This window comes from Pinus tabuliformis, chromosome 4_1 (genome assembly GCF_031772625.1).
Source record: "Pinus tabuliformis cultivar Carrire ecotype Pingquan chromosome 4_1, CPIR1, whole genome shotgun sequence".
Taxonomy (NCBI): Eukaryota; Viridiplantae; Streptophyta; class Pinopsida; order Pinales; family Pinaceae; genus Pinus; species Pinus tabuliformis.
Genome location: NC_142303.1, coordinates 492,916,522 through 492,939,626, shown reverse-complemented (window position 1 = coordinate 492,939,626; position 23,105 = coordinate 492,916,522). Strand labels below are relative to the sequence as shown.

The 23,105-nt window shown below is 35.1% G+C and overlaps 1 pseudogene; it reads left to right on the top strand.

Moving 5' to 3' along the window:
- The first annotated feature begins 5,420 nt into the window (after positions 1-5,420).
- LOC149176676 (ubiquitin-conjugating enzyme E2 22-like) overlaps positions 5,421-23,105 on the top strand; it is a 37,031-nt pseudogene continuing 19,346 nt past the window's right edge.

Below are 23,105 nucleotides of genomic sequence, written 5' to 3'. Positions count from 1 at the left end.
ATTGTAACAAAGCCCTTTTTCTCTTTTTTCTTCCAATTGTTGTCATGTAAACCTTGTAGGTTTTGGAAGGCTAGGATAAAAACACTTCCATAATTTAAGTATGGGGGATTTACGCAGTGCATTATATTAGATATCATTTTTGGGATTCAACTGCGTTAAGTAAGTCATTCAAACGTATGACCATTTCCATGATAGGTAGTCGTAACTAACTAATTTCTCATGATTTTTGAATAGTTCACTTAGCACTCATTGCATCGGGTGATGCTCACAGGGGTGAAGAAGTGGGATTGAAACTAGTGAAATGTGGAGAACGAATCACATAGCATCAATCATCACTTCCGGGGCTTGCACCCGGTAACCAGGACTTCCATAATTATAGTCGTGAGTGGTGGGATTCCTTGTTTCCATAATATTGCTTTCATTTTTTCTTGCCAACCTGAATGCCTTCTCCAATGAATTAGGTTCCCAAAGGCGGACCTCATGTTGAATGTTATACTTTAAAGTCCCTATGAAGACATTAATCCTTTGCTTCTCTAGAATATCATTTACCCTTATATTCAATTTTTGAAAGTCCTTAATGTGCTCTATAATTGAACCATTTTGTTTGAGATTTATCAATTGGATAAAGAAGGTGTTTCTCTTGGTATCGTCATAATGTGATATCATTTCCTCCATGAAAATCGACCACATGACAAGTGGTTTACGAGAACAAAGCCATTTATACCATAAAAGTTGATTCGATTCTAAATAATTAGATGCAATAAATACCTTTTGCAACAGTGGTACACCATGTAGATCAAAATATTTCTCCATCTGTAGTATCCAATTTACCAGATCCTTACCATCAAGCTTCCTCATCTCACTTTTTCTTGATTTTAGGAGCTCAATCTTGAAATGATTGTAACTCTGTACTTTCAGATCTTTCAGTTTTGAAATTTTGGTCTGTAATAGCCCTTTGAGACCTCTTTCTAACTCTGTAAGTCTGATCGCAATTGGATTCATAAAGAAATATCTATTTCCAATCTCCCACAATGACCTAATTATAGAGTGCTTCAGTAGAGTGAGCTTGTATGACATTCCATGTGTCACTATTTCAACCTTAACTTCTAAAAATTATACCTAAACAAAATAAAGTTTGTCATATTTCTGTAACCTCTTATGAAATTCCAATTTGATGCTCAGAGAGAATGTTATGACTATTTCCCCAAGGTCACCTATTTAGGATGTGATTTAAGAGTCTACAAAAACCCTAAATTCCTCAAATCATATATCCAAAAATATAGCAAGAAAAGATCTAAAATTCGGACATGAGGTTAAAACAATTTCTTCTCAAACGGGTTTTTTTTAGCTTCTTAAACTTCGTATCAACAAAGTTATAGCGAAAATTGCACAATGAGCTGTTTTTGATGAAATTTTGGATCTTGCAAGAACCCTAGATTCCTCAGATCATATCTCCGAAAATGTAGCGAGACAAGATCTGAAATTTAGATCCGAGTTTCAGCGATATTTCACCTCAAATGGTTTTTTTTGTAGCTACTGAAATTTCACAGAAAAATAGTTATAGCGAAAATTCCATGATGACCTATTTGGACCAACGAAACCCTAGAATCCAAAGCTTTGATACCAAATGTTATGAAACTAGCTCACAAAAAGATAGAAAAGATAGATCAATGCCTTAGAAATAAGCCTCTTCGAGGGGGCAACCTCCTTTACATTACACAAATGAACAATTCTTAGATGATACAAATGACAAGACCTCCTTTCTATATATAGGAGTCTAAGGGGTCATAATATAACTAGAGCCGACATAACAATAATAATGGGATTCTATGGGGCACAATAATAAAAATATGGCGACTACATGGGCACAACAATATAATAAGGGGGTTGTACTAATAGAAATAATGGGTTACACTAGTATTATAGGGACCTAACAGCCTCACACCAGCTAAAGACCGTGGAACCCCAACATTCGACGATAGTCTGTATCTGGCCTTTATGGCCAAGTGGAGGGTTGCACTGCTACAAAGTTTGCTAACAGTGAAAGCTATGGTCCTCAAATCCAGGTTCCCAATAGTATGAATATTAATAATGCCATCGTTGAGCTATGCATTCCCACAAAATCACTGTAGGTATCCAAAAGTAGTATCTCCACCCTGCCTTTTCCCATATAAATAAATATCAACCCCTCTACGGGAGAGCCCAGTCAAAAAGTATATATCATCAACATCAATGGTGACATGATGATCCCTGATCATGAAACATTGATCATGGACATCCTAGATGCTTACCAACCATGTCACGAGCTCTGCCTGAGCTTTCATCCCCGAAATAATTGAATATTTGTAGAGGCTGCAATTTCTCAAAGCCCGCAAAGTGACCAGATAATCCAAAGATGTTGAATATTGGTCTGCATGTTCTCTCTCCCTCCATTCCATTTTTCAATGGTTAATTATCCTGAAAATAACATTTAGAAGGAGTTAGAATAAATTTTAAAATAAGTTTGAGATTTCTTGGGGTGGAATTTTACCATTTTCAAATCCCTCGGCGCTTGCACGCCTACTTTTTGGTAAACAGACTGTACTTGCATGAATCCTTGGGAGATTTTCCATGCAAACCACATTTCTCAATACAAAACAAAATATCGGACTATGCAGACCTGATGAAGAGTTATCTTGCAAGTCCAAGGGCATACCGTTTAAAATAGAACCCCCCCCCCAAAAAATTAAATGAAATCCTAAACTTGAAATGTAAACGGATGAAAATGTAGATATTGAAGATATATCTTACCTAGAGGAAAGGGTTCATGATTTTTTCCATCGATTTTATCGGAATTAGCCCAGAAGTTGGTGGTAAAAATCCCTCTTTCTGCTCTTCGACTAGTTAAAAAACAAATGGTAAAAATAAAGTTACTTTCCAAAGTTTTATAAGTTTTTGGGTGATTAAAATATTATTTTTTATGCCTAGGACTAGTTAAAAGTCAAATTTTTAGTGTTTTTTACCCTAATATCAAGCAGTTATGATAATTTATACTGTGCAAAATAGGTTACAACATAAAAATGGATCATTTTGATTATGAGCAGACTTTTATCACTTTTCATGCTCTTAAAAATCATGAAAAAGTGAAACCCTAGAGTCCTCTTTTAAGCCCTTTTTAGACTCGAAATATGAAAAGATTTTAAAGCACTTGATTGTTCGAAGTCATAAAAGTAAATGAAAAAAACGTCCACTCAGTATAAGTCACGGGGGTGTCACTGACAAACCAATGTTATATCACATGCATTCATATTGGGGCATTAAAAATGGAAAAATCAAAAAATAATATATTGCGGTTATAATGAGGGCCTAAAGGGTTTTAATATACCATATAATAATATTGATAACCTAGGTATTGTTTATATGATTATTTAGCCAAGTGGAAGGAAAAATACACCATAGTTTTAGAGAATATCGGGAATAGCGCAGCTACACGGGCGCGAAAAATTTGGGAAAGGTTGTAGTTTGCAGTTGAGCCTCTCTTCGACACCAAACCTTTCTTTGTTTCTGAGTTTTAACCCTAATCCTTTGTTCATTTCTAGCTTGAGAAAGGCACAACAAGATCACCTTAACAAACACAAACTATGAGTGTTTTTGGACGAAGATGAATTGAAAAATGGAGAGTATATAAGTCCTCAAATCCAGAGTGCCATTCGAACAACTTCTCTACATATCACTATTTTCTCTCCCCGATACGCAGAGTCAAATTTATGTCTTGATGAGTTCCCACTCATGTTCGAGTCAAGGGAAACTATTATTCTAGTCTTCTATGGTCGTGTCAAGCCTTCAGATCTTAGAGGGGGAATGCATGGAATAAAAGGAGTATATGGTCGAGCACTGCAAATGCTGGAGAAGAAGACAATGTTCGATTCTAAACCACAATATGACCCCAACACCATCAAGAAAAGGAGGAAAGCTCTCACTGGTGTTCCAGAAATAATATGTTTCGATATGGAGACATATAATGGGTGAGTACTCCAGTCTCCCTCTTACTCTAACCTTCTACCTTGCTGGATTGATATATACTTTATGTTGTACACGTTTCTGTCTTGTAATTTCATTTCAGCGATGGACCAGAGACACTACATCAATGGTGACAATGCAATTACCAATGTTTGGAATAGTGAGGCCTCTAAAAAAAGCTCATGTATACTCAAGCATCGCAATGTTTGGCTGCATGTTTTTAGGGTGGAAAACCTAATATTCACGAGGGTCAACAAGCTCAAAGGTAAGATTCATGAAAATCTCATCTACCATTAGAGGACCATGTGCGTAGTACTTCAAGCCATTAGGAAAGGGTAATAGATCATATGTTACATAAGGTCCATCAATTTTAGCTTTGCCCTTCTCTTGCATGGTTACAATATTCAAAGGAGTCTCAGATACGATTTCCACAAAGTGAGTAATAGGGCTGAGCGAGATGAATTGGCAACTGGACCATAAATCTAGGGTGCAAAAGAAGTACTAGCTACTCTTGCAAAGAGACCAGATCCAATGTCGTTGATAGAGCACACATCCTTCTACTTCAACCCAAGAAACATAGGCTTGAGGGTAACTTGTTGCAACAATCAACGGTATGAGAAAACAAGCAAGGGAAACTTGTTTGTCAGGCAGGAAGAAGTGTTGGAAAAAGTTAAAATAACACTATGTGTCTAGATATCCAACAACATTGGATGAGAAAGTTGAAGTGTTCGAAAGGGCAATGTTACTCGAGCAACAAAGAAAGAAGAATAGAGTTAAAGGAATTGTGGGGCTTGGCTTGATATTGTGAGAAGGTAAGAAAGAAGTCAATGTTGTTCTAAGTACATTTAATTTCTTTGTAGCAAACGTTTGGCACAATATAATTAAGTGGCTTTTAGCAAATTTTTTTTTTGGTACCCTAAACACAGTCATGTGGATTAGTACTTTGAGCCTATTTTAGGATAGATGCTAAATCATAATTTTAATCTTCATAGTCTCAGAATGATGTATGATATAGCATATATAATATCCCTTGCACTGTCTCTAAGAAACATCTCCTATGGTAATTGATCATTTTTGTTTGTATACTAGAAATGCAAACTATTTCTAACAAGGCTTGTAATCAAGCCTCCTTGAACATGGCCATGATTTAATTTGTCTTACTTGATTTGGGAAATTTCTTTAATCTTATTGTGTTTTACCTTTATATGTCATGAACATACCTGAGTAAATTCTATTATTAAAGATCTTTATTTTATATGTGAGCTTTGTCCTAAGCTCAGTTGGAAATGGAAAATATTCCAAAACCTGTTTTAGGTTTTTGTTATAGTCAACACTTCTTTACTGTACAAATAAATTCCAGAGTAAAACACATACACATGAAATTATGTGGTTTAGTAAACACCACAAAGCTATATCACGGTATGCAGGTAAGGATGTATCTGTTGAAGACATTTCTTGCATGTTCTAAATATTCCAACTTTGTAGCATGAACCTACAATGCCTTCAACTATTGCAAAACTTGTGCAGAACTAGAAATATTCTTACTATAATGTTGTAAAATTGGGGACATTGAAAACAAAGGTTTGTGGGATGGATTAGCAATGTAACGTTTCAATTATCTGTTCAGTGAAAAACTCAAACTTGAGAACTCTATGTTGTCTGTTGGTCAACCATTTTATAGTGACTTTGTAGACATAGATTGATAATAAGCTATGATTAAATAGGAAACAAATTTCCCATGTTAAGTACTCACAATGCCTTCCATTATCGAATCAATATTTTCATTAGCTTACTTCAACCTATTTCCTTTTTGGTAAAGAATAGGGAGCAAGAACTGTGTGTATGCCCATGATAAACCTGAATATTTGTTTAACGAGAATTTAAATATTGAGTTTCACCAACACAAGATTAAAAAAAAAATACAAGAGATTATTTACAAATGAAATGTTGGTTAGTGGATACATAAATTTTGTCATGCTAACATTTTTTTTTTTGGAACATGGCACAAGCCAAACCTCTCAGGCATGTAGTGTAATTTATATGAACTTTTCAATGTTAGAAGTAGTCTTGACGCAAATTAGTCGTACAAAGAAAAATCGAAGAAAAATAATTTCTAGAGCATATAGTTGTATATATTTGTGTTATTTACATCATCATACATCTATAGAGTGGTTCCTATCCTATTGGTAAGCTATAAAAGGATTTGATCAAGGCTGGAACTTAAGGGGAAAAGAAGATAGCATCTCTCATCTCCTAGCAATGGCAATTGGCTTTGAATTTCATTCATGAATGCAATTACAGCTGGCTCATATGTACCAAATTCTCGGTTATGTTGATATACAATGCTCATCTAATTCACCCAAAAACACTCACATCAAGCCCCCTTTCCATGGAGGATATAGTGGTATAACCATTGGAATTGAAGTCCAATTCTTCTACCATTTTGAGAATTTATTATTCCCGTTTTAGCATTTTTTAACGTGATCCATATAAAATTTTCATGCGGAGATAGAGCACTAGAAAAGGTTGATTATTTGTATAGAGAGATAGAGCACTAGAGAAGGTTGATTATTTTTACATAGAGATAGAGCACTAGAAAAGATTGATAACTTGTATAGAGGGATGGAGCAATAGAAAATGCTAATGTTGTTTCCATGGGTTGAACAAAAAGCATGCCATTCATTCACAAGATTCTTTTTTCTTCAGATAAAGGATTTCCATTTTCTTCTGCATGTACTATGTCACTAGTAGACTTCTTCATGCAAAATAATTGAAGAGTCCTTGGTCCCAGAGAAAGAAGAAGAAATATTTTTTTCTCCTTCCAATTCTTACAGCCTCATACCTTTTCTTATTTCTTCCTGCTAAAACTGCGCCATTGCATCATATGCATACCTTGACTATTTTCTACCACCAACCTGCAAATGTTTAGTAGGGGTCTTCTTTGAACTCTCATTCTTTGAATTATGTTATTGCCATACAGATTTTGCACCCTGATACATTGGTCAGTATGGACAAGAATGAATATGTGGCCCCTTTATCTTGTCATGGCCAATGGTCTTTATTCCTTGACTATGTTATCTGTTCATTTTTATTTCCACATTCTTTACTGAAGTTGTCATTCTCAAGCCTTCAAGGTAAATGAAAGTTGTGAAATTCCATCTTACCTTCTAGATAGGGAGGTTCCATTTGCCAAATCAACAAGTGGATGTTTTTAGCCACTACTACAAGTTGAATTTCACGCAATTGTATCAGTGGGACATGGAAAAAATACCGACCCTACTGATGGATAATGGGGCCTTTTAACTCATTATAGATACTCAATTATGAGGTTTTTCTATAGCTAAATTGGCATATTATGAATGTTTCTATCCCTTTTTCTCCTCATGCATAGATTTTTGGCATAAAGTTGTTTACTTTTTACTGCAAGGAAGTCCCTCTTCCTTTCAAAAGTAAAAACCTTACATCATTAAATAGTTGGGGACATTCATCTTTTACTGGACCTTGTTGCGTTTTCTATTATCATTTGCCTATACATAAATAGCTATTACTAAATGGCATACTGTGAATGTTTATGTTTTGTCTTTACCAATACATATATTTTTGGCATATTTTGGTTTCTCCAGCACTACAAGAAAGTCCCTTTTCCTTTCATCTCCTCAATGCTATAATTAAAGGTGTGGAGTTCCAATTAGTCTTCAATTTATAGAATGTAAAACCCCAACATCCTGGACAGTGGTGAAAATTGCATGTAGGTTTTTATATTTCTAGTTGCTCATGATCAGTGAATATGGTTTTTGTCAGGAATAAATTTTTGTGATGCTTTCCATTTTGAAGTGAATCTTCATACATAAATACATTTATATCTTGTGTTACACACTAAAAATGAGAACCTCCCACCCATGGTGATAAATGAAATTGGAAAGGAGTTGAAGAGTCTTGATGAATCACCTCATGGAGGTATAAAAGTGGTGGTGAATGATGAAAACATTTTCAATCAAAGTTGTGGACATTGAAGGACCAAGTACATTCTAAAATAATAATTGAGAAAATTGTAACATATTTTGGATGTTCTATGCTTGAGAAAGGGATCATTTCTTTCATATTACATTTATTGAAGCATCTAAATTCGTTTTTTTTGCATGTTTGTTACTAATTTTCGGAACATGAACTATATTTACATTTATTGATGCTTTTTTATGCAGCTGGAATTCCATATGAATTTGGTGTTTTTCGAATGAAACTGGTTCTAACTCCTGATTTTAAAAACTCACCTCCCAAAGGTAATTGTTGATCCTTATAATGATACTTCATCCAATCTACATCCTCTTAAATGGATATTATGTTTTCTTTAGAGGTTTAGTTGCCTATAGGACATTCTTTTTGTTTTTCTACTCACTGCTTATCTAAATCATCAAGTATATAAGGGGGATGCATGACTTGTAAAAACTGAGAAATAAACTTTGGCATTTTTCAATAGTAATGATTGGCTTGCACTGCACGGTATTTTCTCACAAAAAGCTTCCACCCTAATATTGCAAGAAATGGAGAGATATGTGTCAATACTCTGAAGAAGGATTGGAATCCAACCCTTAGATTGTGACACATTCTTCTTGTATGTGTTCATCCACTAATTGGTTTAGCTTATTTATCATATTTTTTATTAAGCATTGTAGTGTGTTACATTTGGCTGGACACAATTGTGCTTGTTGTGTGTTTTTTGTTTGAAATATATTTGGAAACTAAAGATGGAAATAAGATATTTGAATGGAATTGTAGTGTGTTAATTGCTTCGATACAACATGAGCTACATGATTTGCACTTGTTTCATATTGCTTAAGTGATATTTGAAAACTGATGTTGCACATGAGCACATAACTCAATAAATTTTGCTCAACTTGTGGATATTTTTGTCGTGGCCACTTTTAACATTCTATAACTAATTGACCAAGAAACTTAGGGATGAACTGTTTTTGGTTCTAGGACTTTTAAGTGAATTTTAAAAATGTATTCAAAATTTTTACATTTAACGCAATCTGTGCACACTACACAATGAGAACTGACTGGAATTCATGTGAAGAAGAAAAAAATTGTTGGAAGATTATTTATTGTTATTTGTTGCATTGTTATCACACCTTGTATTATTGTTTGAACTTCACTTTTTATCAACTCCGTAACAGTAAACTGGCATGGAAATTCATACAGTTTGTATGCATTCTTGGATCTTCGTTATAGGGACAGGGGTACACGATTTTTTCCATAAACAATAGTAATTTATTTCCATTTCTAAACTTTGGATTATTGTTGTAGGTCATAAGATTCCTAGTTGTAGAACCATTCATGGAGTCTTCTTTGAATGAACAAGCTGGGAAGATGCTCATGGAACACTATGAAGCATATGCAAAGAATGCCAGGTATGTTATATTTTTTCATCTATATCTGGAAATTATTTACATGATTACACTTTATTCATATAATTTTGTGATACATATGGTTAACACTAATATTTCTCTCTATCCTTTGAGAAGAGTATCAGAATATTAAATTCAATATTAACAAAGTGAGTGGGGTACTCGTAAATAACTAAAACATTGAACATACCCATGTTAGAGGAAATGCGTATTAATCTTCAAATCTCAATTTTGTAGTTATCGACATAATTTTGGACATTTCCCCATGTAAATCTAACCATGCTTTAAGTATAGTTTCTACTAACATTTCCCCTAGTGAGTAGGGTCCAAAATTTCTTCACATCTTCCTTTAGTTTCATTCTTTTAAGTTTTGTCTACACATTAGATTTATCAAGTTCTTTACTGGTTATATTCTCTCTACATCTCTGTCTACATCTACCTGCACTATCCAACGTTGAGTAGCACATCTCCCTTTTCTAGGGTTAACACTCTTGGGTCACCCTTTCTTAGTGTCTTCTTTCTTTTTTTCACTTGTATCCCATAGCTTATCTCTTAGGCTTGTTAACTGGATTTTCTAGCCCCTAGCCTTATTCACTAGTTTTCCTTGTGACAAAATTTTCTTTATCAATAACATAAATAATAGTTTGAGAGGTTCTTAATGGGTCCAGATCCACACACCTGTACCTGTCTCTGCACATATGCCTTTGGTAGTTTTCTACCTGGATGTTCTTATGTGAGTCTGCCTTTGGTAGTCGTCTACGTGGGTCTTGTTATGCGAGTGTATTAACTTTAAGTTAACATGTTCCTTACATAATTTAGTTACTTCATACATCAATTTTCCCATTAATTCATCAACAATAATACAAAAACTAATGAAAAAACATAAGAAGTAAATGTTGAAAACAATCCAAGACATAAGAACACAAGAATATGGTTGAAGCCAGGGAAAATCCCCAAGACGGGGAAAACCCTTGATCGAATCTTCCTATTATTAATCATCAAATATTCAATAGAGAGAGTTATAGAGAACAATGATTTAAAGTCAATACTAAATTTCCAAATGGAAGATCTAACATCAAAACACTTAAACATGAACATGACTTAATGAAGCTGCAATTCTAGCACAAAGGGCTGGAGATTTATATAGTGCAATTCTGAATACTAGTTAGGGCACAAAAATAGTTAGCTTCAAGTGTTGATGGAAATCCTAGTCACTGGTTAGGGCTGTCAACTTCATTCCTAATTCTCCTCTCCCTCAATTACTACGATTATCCATAGAAGACAACCAAACACTGATTTAGAGCTTGGTAGCTCCTCCTCAACAAATCTTGAAACAATCCCAAACTAGATGGAATATTTATGACCCGTCTGCACTCAAGCTTGGGCATATGCATCCTAGAGAGGACTTATACATGCCTTCATACCCACTGAATAGTCCTAGCAACGAGCTAATTTAGCATCTCTATTCCTACAGTTTGTAACAAAGATAAACCTCACCAAATATCACAGAAAAACATCCAATAGGTATTCCTCTGACAACAAATATATTCAACAAGAAATTTGTACCCAAAATCACGTGATATGCTACAAAGATAGACCTCCTATCCTCCATTAATAGAGCCACAAACATGTGGTTCTTTCTACCAAGAGAATTGTACCCTAAATAGAGATATGCCTCCTCATAATATTGACCCATGTATCCTGCATCCTACCTCAGATGATATCCTATTTCAGAGGAGAGGATGACCACTTAGATGATCTAAATGAGGATGGAGGATGCCTATATATATATATATATATATGACATATTTTCCTTATGGAGGTGAAGCTGATCTCGACACTTGGAGGAAAATTTGAATTTCAAATTTTCAGTTTTCTCGCCTTAATAAGATTATGACTTGTATAATTTCTTTTTAAATAAATAAATATTTTCCTTATCCAAATTTAGTGATATTTAGGTCAATTTTGGTCCTCTATAAAAGAGGATTTTAATGAAATAATCATCTAAAATAGATGATCTGTCCAATGGTGGAATTTTTCCATAGTTTCCAAATTTAACACTCCCACTCAACTAGGGAGAATTCCACCTGTCAAACTAAAAACTATGTCTCTGATCATCATGAACCATCTTTGAATCTTGATTTTTCTATGCTCTATTGAACACTGAAGTAATAACAAAGAAGAATTGACTTAGAGTGAGTCACAAGACCTTACTACTCTCCACTGACAAAATTTAGTCCAGAGGTAAAACCTCAATCAAATTTGATCTCATATCAAGTTGAAGAACACCAAGCATCCTAGTCATAGGGAATATGGAAATACCCAATGTGTCCATTGGTATTGCTATGGTCCTTAACCACTTTTCCCAACTCATTGGCTGGATGAGAGGTATCCCATATGTCCCATACTACATGGGTCAGATGATACTGAATCAATAGCAGGGAAAGAATGTACCACATATTGCTCACAACCACACATAGGTAAAGGATGAACGACATCCTACTATCACACATCACAATCACACGAAGGGAAAGGATGAACCACATCCTACAAACACACATCACAATCACATGTAGGGAAAGGGCGAACCACATCTTACAATCACACATCACAATCACATGTAGGGAAAGAACAAACCACATACTACAAACACAAGTCACAACAATCAATCATAGGAAGGATCCTACACATGGAGAAAGGATGAATGACGTCCCACCAACATGTTAGCAAAAATCATAGAGAATGAGCATCCTACATGTGAGGAAATGATGAACCACATCCCACTGACATGTCAACAAATGCCTATATGCATCTCTCGCTGGGGTGTTCGCAGGAGAAGGTGAACCACATATCCTGCTCATATGCCATTAGGAGAAGGTAAACCACTCATCCTATGCATATGTCATCACCAGTAGGGGAAGGTGAACCACTCATCCTATGCATATGTCATCAACAATAGGTGAAGGTGAACCACTCTCCCTACATACATATCAACCATCATGGGGTATCACAAGGGAAGGTGAACCACTCACCTTGTACATAACGCACAAATAGAGAAAGATGAACCATTCACCCTATGTTCGGTCATAGATTAATAAGTATCCCAAGCCCCCAAGAGCTCCTAGAGCTTAATCTTCAATATTTAGTCAAGGATCCCTTCATATAGGGAATAGTGCCAAGCTTCTTTCTAAAAGTCATGACTAGATCAATAGGATCATCATAACATATAGATGTATGTATAGAAAACACATTGATTTATAGAGAGATCTTGGTCACACAGTCCTCTACTTCTTGCATTATTTGATTGATCTTACTCCCTCTTTGTCTTTTCAGGGTGCATTGTGTTCATCTGACAACCTTCTCATCATAAGATCTTTCCACCCAAACATGTCGTAGAAATTTTTCCTTTGTTGTGCCATAGATGGTGGTATGAGAAATACATGATTCTTGAAATCTTCTTCTACAATATACAATGAAGGAGTGCATATATGGCTCACTGAAGCCATACTTGCTGAATTTAGCCATCATAATGATCCAGATTTCAGCCTTCATAATGTTTCAGATTTTGATTTATTCATAAAGTAATGTGAATTTTAGATGTGCACTTTTCATTTACCATATTGTCTAAGCAACAAAAATTTTAGCAATGTATTTCAGGAAATAAAGATATCTGGGTAAGCAACAATTCATATCCATGGATCCACTCAAAAGTCTGCATATAGAGACCTCATAAGGTGACTATGTCCAAATTAACAACATCTCCATCTTATCAAATCTTTTAATCTTAGAGCCCTTCATCCTGACCCCTCAAGAAAAATCTCCCTCTTACTTTGATAAATGAGAGGGTTATCGTCTGTAGGACAAATGTCATCAATAGTTGAATCATAGCTCCCTCATACTCAAATTGTATTCATAGGTCTATCTTCAACCTACTATTAATCCAAAGATTTTATAGTAGAGCCTTGCTATGTTTAATTTCTTGAGCTTCTCGTATGGGCTTCAAGGAAACTACAAACCAAAGACGAACTTTCTGAAGAATTTACAAGGTTCTTCTTTAATCAGGAGAAGACATATTTCTTGAGATGATTCCAACAAAGGCCATTATTTTCCTAGCCAATCTTGAAGAACAAAAGCTTCAGAAGATGCATTTTTCTGGTTTACAGCTTGATTGTAAACAATAGTGTAAGACAGGGATCAACATCTAGGGCCTACAAAATATCACCACTACTAGACATGTAGCGATATCATACAAAATGGTGGGCTGACAATAGAGCATAAATGATGTTGTGCTGCATGTACAGGGATGTCATTCATAGATAGTGCCACTGATATTGTATCTTTACTGCATAGGTGTTGGGTCCCTATAATACTAGTGATTCCCCCATTACTATTGTAGTTGTATCCCTTATTAATATTGTTTTGCTCATATTGTCCCTATATTGTTATTACTATGCCCAATAGAATCCCTATATTGTTATTTTTGTGCCTTTATATTATTATTGTTAGGTTGGCTTAGTTATATTGTGACCCCTTAGACTCCTATATATAAAAAGGAGGTTTTTTCATTTGAATCATCCAAGAATTGTTCATTTGTTTAATTTAAAGGAGGTTTCCCCCTCAAAGAGGCTGAATTCTAAGGCGTTGATGTATATTTTCTATCTTTTTGTGAGATGGTTTCATAACATTTGGTATCATAGCTTTGGATTCTAGTGTTTCACTACTCCAAACCGGTCATCGTGGAATTTGCACTATAAAATTTTCTTTGAGACGTTTCAGATGCTAAAAATAAAACCCATTTGGGTAGAAATTGTTCTATACCTCAAGTCTAAATTTTAGATATCTTTGCACTATATTTGGGGAGATATTATCTGAGGAAGTTTGTCTTTTTGCAGACTCCTGAATTACATTCCAAATAGGTGACCTTGGGAAAATCGTCATAACTTTTTTTTTAGCGTCAGATTGCAATTTCGTAAGAAGTTACAAAAAGAGGACAAGTTTTAGTTTCCTGTGTATATTTTGTAGACCCGAAGATCAAAACAATGACACTTAGCACTTCATACAATTTTGCTCTTCTGAAAAGGTATATAATCAAGTCATCTTGGGAGATTGTGCATAAATATTTCTTGGAGAATCTAAATTCGATTAGACTAATGGCACTGGAAAGAGGAATCAAAGGGCTATTACAGGTCACAATTTCAGAATTGGATGATCTGAAATTATAGAGATACATCACATTCAATATCGAGCTCCTACAAAGTGAAAAAAAGTGTGTAATTTATTTAATTTTGCATAATATTGGTTTGAAGAATTAGTTTGAAGGAATTCAAAGAAAATAGTGAAGAATTATTACCATTAATTAATGCCTCGAAGAAAGAAAATGGAAACACCTAGTAAGCAACCTGAAAGCTCTATCATGACTTGTGAAGAAGAGGAAGAAATGCAACATGGTATATCAAAATTACAAGACCAATTACAACAAATTTCACTCTCACTAAAGGTAAATGAATCCAAGATGAATGATGTGGAAGCTAAGATGAATGGCATGGATGATAAGATGGAAAAATTGAAGATAAATTTGAATAATTTGCTACAAGAAATGGTCACTAATGGTGAAAGGGTAGTAAAGGAAACTCATGATGAGAACAAAAGAAATGTTAATCATGATTTCATAGACTCTAATGTTGGATTGAAGACCCACCATATTCCAAAAAATCAATATGAGGAAGTTTGATGGCAAGGATCTTGCAACATGGATACTACAGCTGGAGCAATTTTTCGATCTCCATAATGTGTAAAACACACAAAAGGTACGTATTGAAACTTGATATTTGGAACCAAATCAGTTTGTATGGTACCTATGGCTTTGGTCTCGTAAACAAATTGTCACTTGGGCAATTTTTATGGAAGAATTGATAGCACATTATGAGGATAAAAAAAGAAACACCTTTTTTAGCCAATTGATAAGTCTTAAACAAAAGGGTTCAATGATGGAGCACATTGAGGACATAGAAAAATTGAACATAAGGGTAAAATATGTTCCATAGGAGCATAGGATTGATGTGTTCATAGGGACTTTAAAGGATAATATCCAACATTAGGTTCGCCTTTGGGAACCTGATTCATTGGATAAGGCATTCAGGTTAGCAAGAAAAATGGAAAGCAAAATTATGGCAACCAGGAAGTCTACCACTCACAACTATAAAGATGGAAGTGTTGTTGCCCCTAGCCTTCCACAACCTATAAGGTCGACACCACAACAATTGGAAGAAGAAATAGAAAAAGGGCTTTGTTACAGTTGTGATAGCAAATACACTAAAGGTAATAAGTGTGCTGAGAAGAAATTATTCTACATAAATTGTGAAGAGGAGGGAGAAAAGGAACAAGAAATGTCAAAAGAAGAGGATATACTCCACAAACAAACCCTAGATAAAGAAGAAATGAATCTGACGATATCTTGTAATGCATTGGCTAGAATTACCACTCCTCAAACTATCAAGATAGAAGGACATATCAAGAAGAAAAAGGTAATAGTGTTGATTGATCAGGAAGTACCCACAATTTTATTCATTGTAAGATAGAAAAAGAATTGAATTGCTTCCTATATCTAGCACCAAAGTTTCAAGTAATGGTTGCAAGTGGAGGAACCATAAATTTCTCTAGAAAGTGCCATAATATCAAGCTATCCATGGGAGAATATGTATTGAATAGCCCAATGGTTTCCATTCCAATGGGAGTTGCTAATGTTGTACTAGGAGTCCAATGGCTACAATCCTTGGGTACAATAGCTTTTAATTTTCAAGAACTTTTCATGAAATTTTCTACGCATGGAAAGGAAGTTGAATTAAGGGATATTACAGGGAAACCAAGAAATATAATAAGCTCTAATGGTATGACAAAGCTTATAAAGCACAATTATGTTCGCTAGATGTTTCCACATCGAAATCACCTATTTCTCCAGATCTCCAAAAAGTCTTGGAAAATCATTCCAAGGTATTTGAGACTCCCAAAGGTCTCCCACCTATTCATGATCAAGATCATGCTATTCATTTGATTTTAGGTAGTGTTCCTCCAACATCAGGCCGTAAAGATATCCTTATTCCCAAAAGAGTGAAATTGAATGTATGGTTGTAGAAATGCTAGAGGCTAGTATAATTCAACCTAGTCAAAGTTCTTTCTCTGCTCCAATAGTATTGGTGCACAAGAAGGGTGGATCATGGCACATGTGTCTGGATTATAGGGAGATCAACAAGCTCACTATTAAATATAAATTTCCCATTCCTGTCATTGATGAATTACTGGATGAATTGCAAGGATCAATTTACTTCACCAAGTTGGATCTTCATTTAGGATATCATCAAATCATAATGAAGATTGAAGACATTCTGAAAACAACATTTAGAACTCACAAGGGACATTATGAATTTTTGGTCATGCCTTTTGGCCTTACCAATGCACCTTCTACATTTCAAGGTTTGATGAATTTCATTTTCAAACCCTTCCTTAGAAAATTTGTGTTATTAATTTTTGATGATATACTAGTCTACAACAAGTCTTGGAAGGATCATGTTGAACATGTTTGCAGGGTGCTACAACTATTTGAGGAGAAACAATTATATGCAAAAATATCCAAATGTTTCTTTGGAGTACAAGAGGTGGAATATCTGGGTCATATTGTATCTCATGAAGGTGTTAAGGTAGACCCTAGAAAAATTAAAGCCATTAAGGAATGGAAAATCCCAACATCCATAAAGCATCTACGAGGATTTCTCGAGTTGACAAGGTATTATCACAAGTTTGTTAAGAATTAGGGGAGAGTAGCGGCACCTCTAACAACATTATTGAAGAAAGATGCATTTTCATGGACTCCTGAAGAAACAAAGGCCTTCAAACATCTTAAAGAGGAAATGTGCCAAGCACTGGTCTTAGTTACATCGAACATCACAAAAACCTTTATTGTGGAATTTGATGCTTCAAGAAATGGAATTGGTGCTGTTGTAATGAAAGATGAAAGACCGATTGCTTTCGAAAGTCATCTAATCAAGGGAAATTATTTATACAAAGCTATTTACGAGAAGGAAATGTTGGCAATACTACATGCACTTAAGAAATGGCAACCCTACCTAATAGGAAGACACTTCAAAGTAAAAATTGATCATGATAGCCTTAAATAATATTTAGAACAAATATTATCCTCTGAATAGAAACAAAAATGGGTCACAAAGATGTTGGGTTATGACTTTGAAATAATCTACAAAAAAGGGAAGAAAAGTGTTGTGGCAGATGCACTCTCAAGAAAGGATGAGGTTGTGGAAGCATTGTTGTGCACCATTTCTATTATCCAACTAGATTGGATAAACAAAGCAAGGGAGGAATGGAAGAATGATGAAGAAGTGTGGGCACTTATTCGAAAGTTAAAACAAGATTCCAGTACATCCGATACATTTAGCTGGAAAAATGATTTGTTATGGTATAAAGATCGTGTATACCTCTATAAGAATTCCCAACTCAAACAAAAGATTCGTATGGAATTGCACACTTCTCCCTTAGGAGGGCACTCAGGATTTTTAAAAACTTACCATAGGGTTAAGAAGGAATTTTTTTGGGTTGGCCTTAAATCGGATATTCAAAAGTTTGTGGCGGAATGTTTGGTTTGCCAACAAAATAAAGTTGAAACAATTAAGACCCCAGTTCTATTACAACCTTTACCCGTTCCAAGCTAACGCTGGGAGGAGGTTTCAACGTATTTTATCACAGGTTTACGCAAGTCTGAAGGAAAGAGTTTCATCATGGTGGTAGTTGACAGACTTACTAAGTATGCACACTTTTGTACATTATCACATCTATTTAAAGCCAAAATAGTTGCTACTGCATTTATGGAAACAATTCAAAAGCTACATGGAAACCCAAATATTATTGTAAGGGACAGAGATCCCATTTTCACTGGAAATTTTTGGACAAAATTATTTTCTTGTCTTGGTACTCAGTTAGCTCATAACTCATCTTATCATCCTCAATCTGATGGGAAAGCTTAGATTGTAAATAAATGTTTGGAAGGCTGTCTTCGTTGCTTTGTATCTGATAAACACACAAAATGGGTCAAATGGTTGCCTCTGGCTGAATGGTGGTATAACAGTTCCTTCCATACTACGGCAAAAATGACACCATTTATGGCAATTTATGGATATTAGCCACCATCCATCACATCATATTTAAGAGAAAATTCTAAGCTTCAAGCAGTGGAACATCACATGGAGCATCAACAACAAGTTCTCCAACTCTTAAAGGATAACCTTGTGTTGGTGCAGAATAGAATGAAACAATAGGTAGATAAACATCGCAACAAAATTTTTGATGCAGGTGACTAGGTATTCCTACGGCTACAAAAATATAAAAAAATGTCCCTAAAGCAAGGTAAGAAGGATAATAAATTATCACCAAAGTATTATGGTTCGTACAAGATGTTGCAAGAGATTGGTACTATGGAATACAAATTGGATCTTCCTGCAGCTTCTCGAGTACACCTAGTTTTCCATGTTTCATGTTTAAAAAAGGTTATAGGCGGCAAGCTCCCACTTCAAACAATAATGCCAGAGCTTGAGGAGGAAGGAAAAATTATATTGGAACCAGAAGTAGTTATAGAAACAAGAACTCGACAGCTACGAAATCGATCAATTTCGGAGTATCTCATCAAGTGTAAGAACTTATCCTCTGAATATTCCACATGGAAGGATAAGAAGTATCCAGAACTACTCAAGCAATGAAGACAAAGCTTTTTTGAAGGAGAGGGGCATGTTGGGTCACTATAATACTAGTGATTCCCCCATTACTATTGTAGTTGTATCCCTTATTAATATTGTTGTGCCCCTATTGTCCATGTATTGTTATTGTGGTGCCCCATAGAATCCCTCTATTGTTATTTTTGTGGCTTTATATTATTATTGTTAGGTTGTCTTAGTTATATTGTGACCCGTTAGACTCCTATATATAGAAAGGAGGTTTTGTCATTTGAATCATCCAAGAATTGTTCATTTGTGTAATGTAAAGGAGGTTGTCCCCTTGAAGTGGCTAAATTCTAAGGTGTTGATCTATCGTTTCTATCTTTTTGTGAGTTGGTTTCATAACAATAGGATACTATCCTTGATAGCTACAGATCTTCATACTTCTAGGACGACCCCATCATTACTCAATATACCAGTATGGTCCATAGAAGCATTGTGTTGTTAGCAAGGCTTGTTAGTTTTATTCCAAAGATAATAGTAATACATGTCTAGCAATAACTATTCTCAACATTTCCTTATATATATTCATCATCGAGTACAAGATGTGTCCTTGATCTGGATGTTTTAGCCTCTGACAGGTTCATCGCAACATTTAACCAATGATGTGTATTAGTGATACAACTTAACAACAAGAGCATAACCCTTTTCTACTTATTAATGATTCCATGAAAACTTCTACACGCAGTCAATTTTAAACCTGAATCTTAGACACATCTTCATAAAACTATCATAATTCAATTGTCACTTATATGATTTCAAAATGACTTTCCATCAAGCTGATACCCTTGCTCTTAGAGATGTTCTATTCTTATCTTTGAATGATTTCAATAATTCAAGAGAGAGAAGGTCAAGTATATTTGACAACCAAGAGCCACATTTCACAATATGATAAGGCATTTGACTTTGAAGGAAATGATACTATAATTTGATATCAAGGTGAAAGATAGGATAAGGTTGTCAAGGCATAAAATATGAGATGTAATAAAATTCCTTACATTTCTATGTGCTTCGACTTCAATATTCAAATCTAAACCTCTTAGCACAAAATATGCTTGCCTTACTTACCAACAAGAAAACTCAATAGGTCAAGCTTTTAAGCATAGCCCAGAAATCTTGTAGGGAAGTTAATTGTTAATTTCAATAAGCTGAGATACCTTAAAGAAGAGCATCAATCAAATGTTGCTAGGATTACATCATCAATAGAGGTCAAGATTCTTAAATAAATTTCATATGAAGGTCACTCAGAATGTTATGAAACCAGCTCACAAAAAGATAGAAAAGATAGATCAACGCCTTAGAACTTTAGCCTTTTCGAAGGGGCAACCTCCTTTACATTACATAAATGAACAATTCTTGGATGATTCAAATGAAAAAAACCTCCTTTCTATATATAGGAATCTAAGGATTCACAATATTACCCAGTAGACCTAACAATAATAATATAAAGCCATAAAAATAACAATAGATGGATTCTATGGGGCACAATAGGGGCACAACAATATTAATAAGGGATACAACCACAATAGTAATGGGGTAATCACCAGTATTATAGCGACCTAAACATGCCCCTCTCCTTCAAAAAAGTGTTTTCCTCAACGCTTAAGTAGTTTTGGATGCTTCTGTGTAAAAGTTTCATCCTCCCATGTGCAATATTCATCAGATAAATTCTTCCACTTGATAAGATACTCTGAAATTGATTGATTTCGTAGCTGTCGAGTTCTTGTTTCTGTGACTGCTTCTGGTTCCAATATAATTTTTCCTTCCTCGTCAAGTTCTAGCAATATTGTTTGAACTGGGAGCTTGTCGCCTATAACCTTCTTTAAACATGAAACATGGAAAATTGGTTGCAATCGAGAAGTTGCAGGAAGCTCCAACTTGTAAGCCATAGTACCAATCTTTTGCAACACCTTGTATGGACCATAATACTTTAGTGATAATTTATTATCCTTCTTAGCTTTCCCGAGGGACATTTGCTTATATGGTTGTAACCGTAGGAATACCCAATCACCTACATCAAAACTTCTTTTGCTGTGATGTTGATTTGCCTATTGTTTCATTCTATTCTGTGCCAAAATGAGGCTATCCTTTCAGAGTTGGAGGACTTGTTGTTGATGTTTGATGTGATGTTCCACTGCTTGAACCTTAGAATTTTCACTTAAATATGATGTGATGGATGGTGGCTGATATCCATAAATGGGGTCATTTTTGTTGCTGTATGGAAGGAAGTGTTATACCACCATTCAGCCAGAGGTAACCATTTGACCCATTGTGTCTATTTATCAAATACAAAGCAACAAAGATATCCTTCCAAACATTTGCTTACTATCTCAGTTTTCCCATTAGATTGAGGACGATAAGATGAGCTATGAGCTAACTGAGTACCAAGACAAGAAAATAATTTTGTCTAAAAATTTCCAGTGAAAATGAGATCTTTGTCACTTACAATAATCTTTGGGCTTCCATGTAGCTTTTGAATTGTTTCCATAAATGCAGTAGAAACTGTATTCGCTTTAAATGGATGTGATAGTGCACAAAAGTATGCATACTTGGTAAGTCCATCAACTACCACCATGATGACACTCTTTCCCTCATACTTGGGTAAACCTGTGATAAAATCTGTTGAAACCTCCTCCCAACATTGGCTTGGAATGGATAAATGTTGTAATAGACCCGGTGTCTTAATTGTTTCAACTTTATTTTGTTGGCAAACCAAACATTCTGCTAGAAAATTTTGAATATTCGATTTAAGGCCATCCCAAAAAAATTCCTTCTTAACGCTATGGTAAGTTTTTAAGAATCCTAAGTGACCTCCTAAGGGAGAAGTTTGCAATTCCATAAGAATATTTTGTTTTATTTGGTAATTCTTACAGAGGTATAACCTATCTTTGTACCATAACGAATCATTTTGCCAGCTAAATGTATAAGATGTACTGGAATCTTGTTGTAACTTTTGAATAAGTACCCACACTTCTCCATCATTCTTCCATTCCTCCCTTGCTTTGTTTATCCAATCTGGTTGGATAATAGAAATGGCTCACAACAATGCTTCCATATCCTCATCCTTTCTTGAGAGTGCATCTGCCACCACATTTTGCTTCCATTTTTTGTACATGATTTCAAAGTCATAACCCAACATCTTTGTGACCCACTTTTCTTACTCTTCAGAGGACAATCTTTGTTCTAAAAAGTGTTTAAGGCTATCATGATCTGTTTTTACCTTGAAGTGTCTTCCCATTAGGTAGGGTCGCCATTTCTTAAGTGCATGGAGTATTACCAACATTTCCTTCTCATAAATACCTTTGTGTAAAAACTTTCCCTTGATTGGATGACTTTTAGAAGCAATCGGTCTTTCGTCTTGCATTAAAACAACACCAATTCCATTCCCTGAACCATCACATTCCACAATAAATGTTTTTGTGAAGTTCGGTGTAGCTAAGACCGGTGCTTGGCACATTGCCTCTTTAAGATGTTCGAAGGCTTCTGTTGCTTCTGGAGTCCATGAAAATGCATCTTTCTTCAATAATGTTGTTAGAGGTGCTGCTATTCTCCCATAATTCTAAAAAAAACTTCCGATAATAACCTGTCAACCCGAGAAATCCTCGCAGATGCTTTATGGATGTGGTGATTTTTCATTCCTTAATGGCTTTAATTTTGCTAGGGTCTAGCTTAACTCCTTCATGAGATACAATATGACCCAGATATCCCACCTATTGTACTCCAAAGAAGCATTTGGATCTTTTTACATATAATCGTTTCTCCTCCGATAGTTATAGCACCCTGTCAACATGTTGAACATGATCCTTCCAAGACTTGTTGTATATTAGTATATCATCAAAAAATACTAACACAAATTTCCTAAGGAAGGGTTTAAAAATGGAATTCATCAAACCTTGAAATGTAGAAGGTGCATTGGTAACGC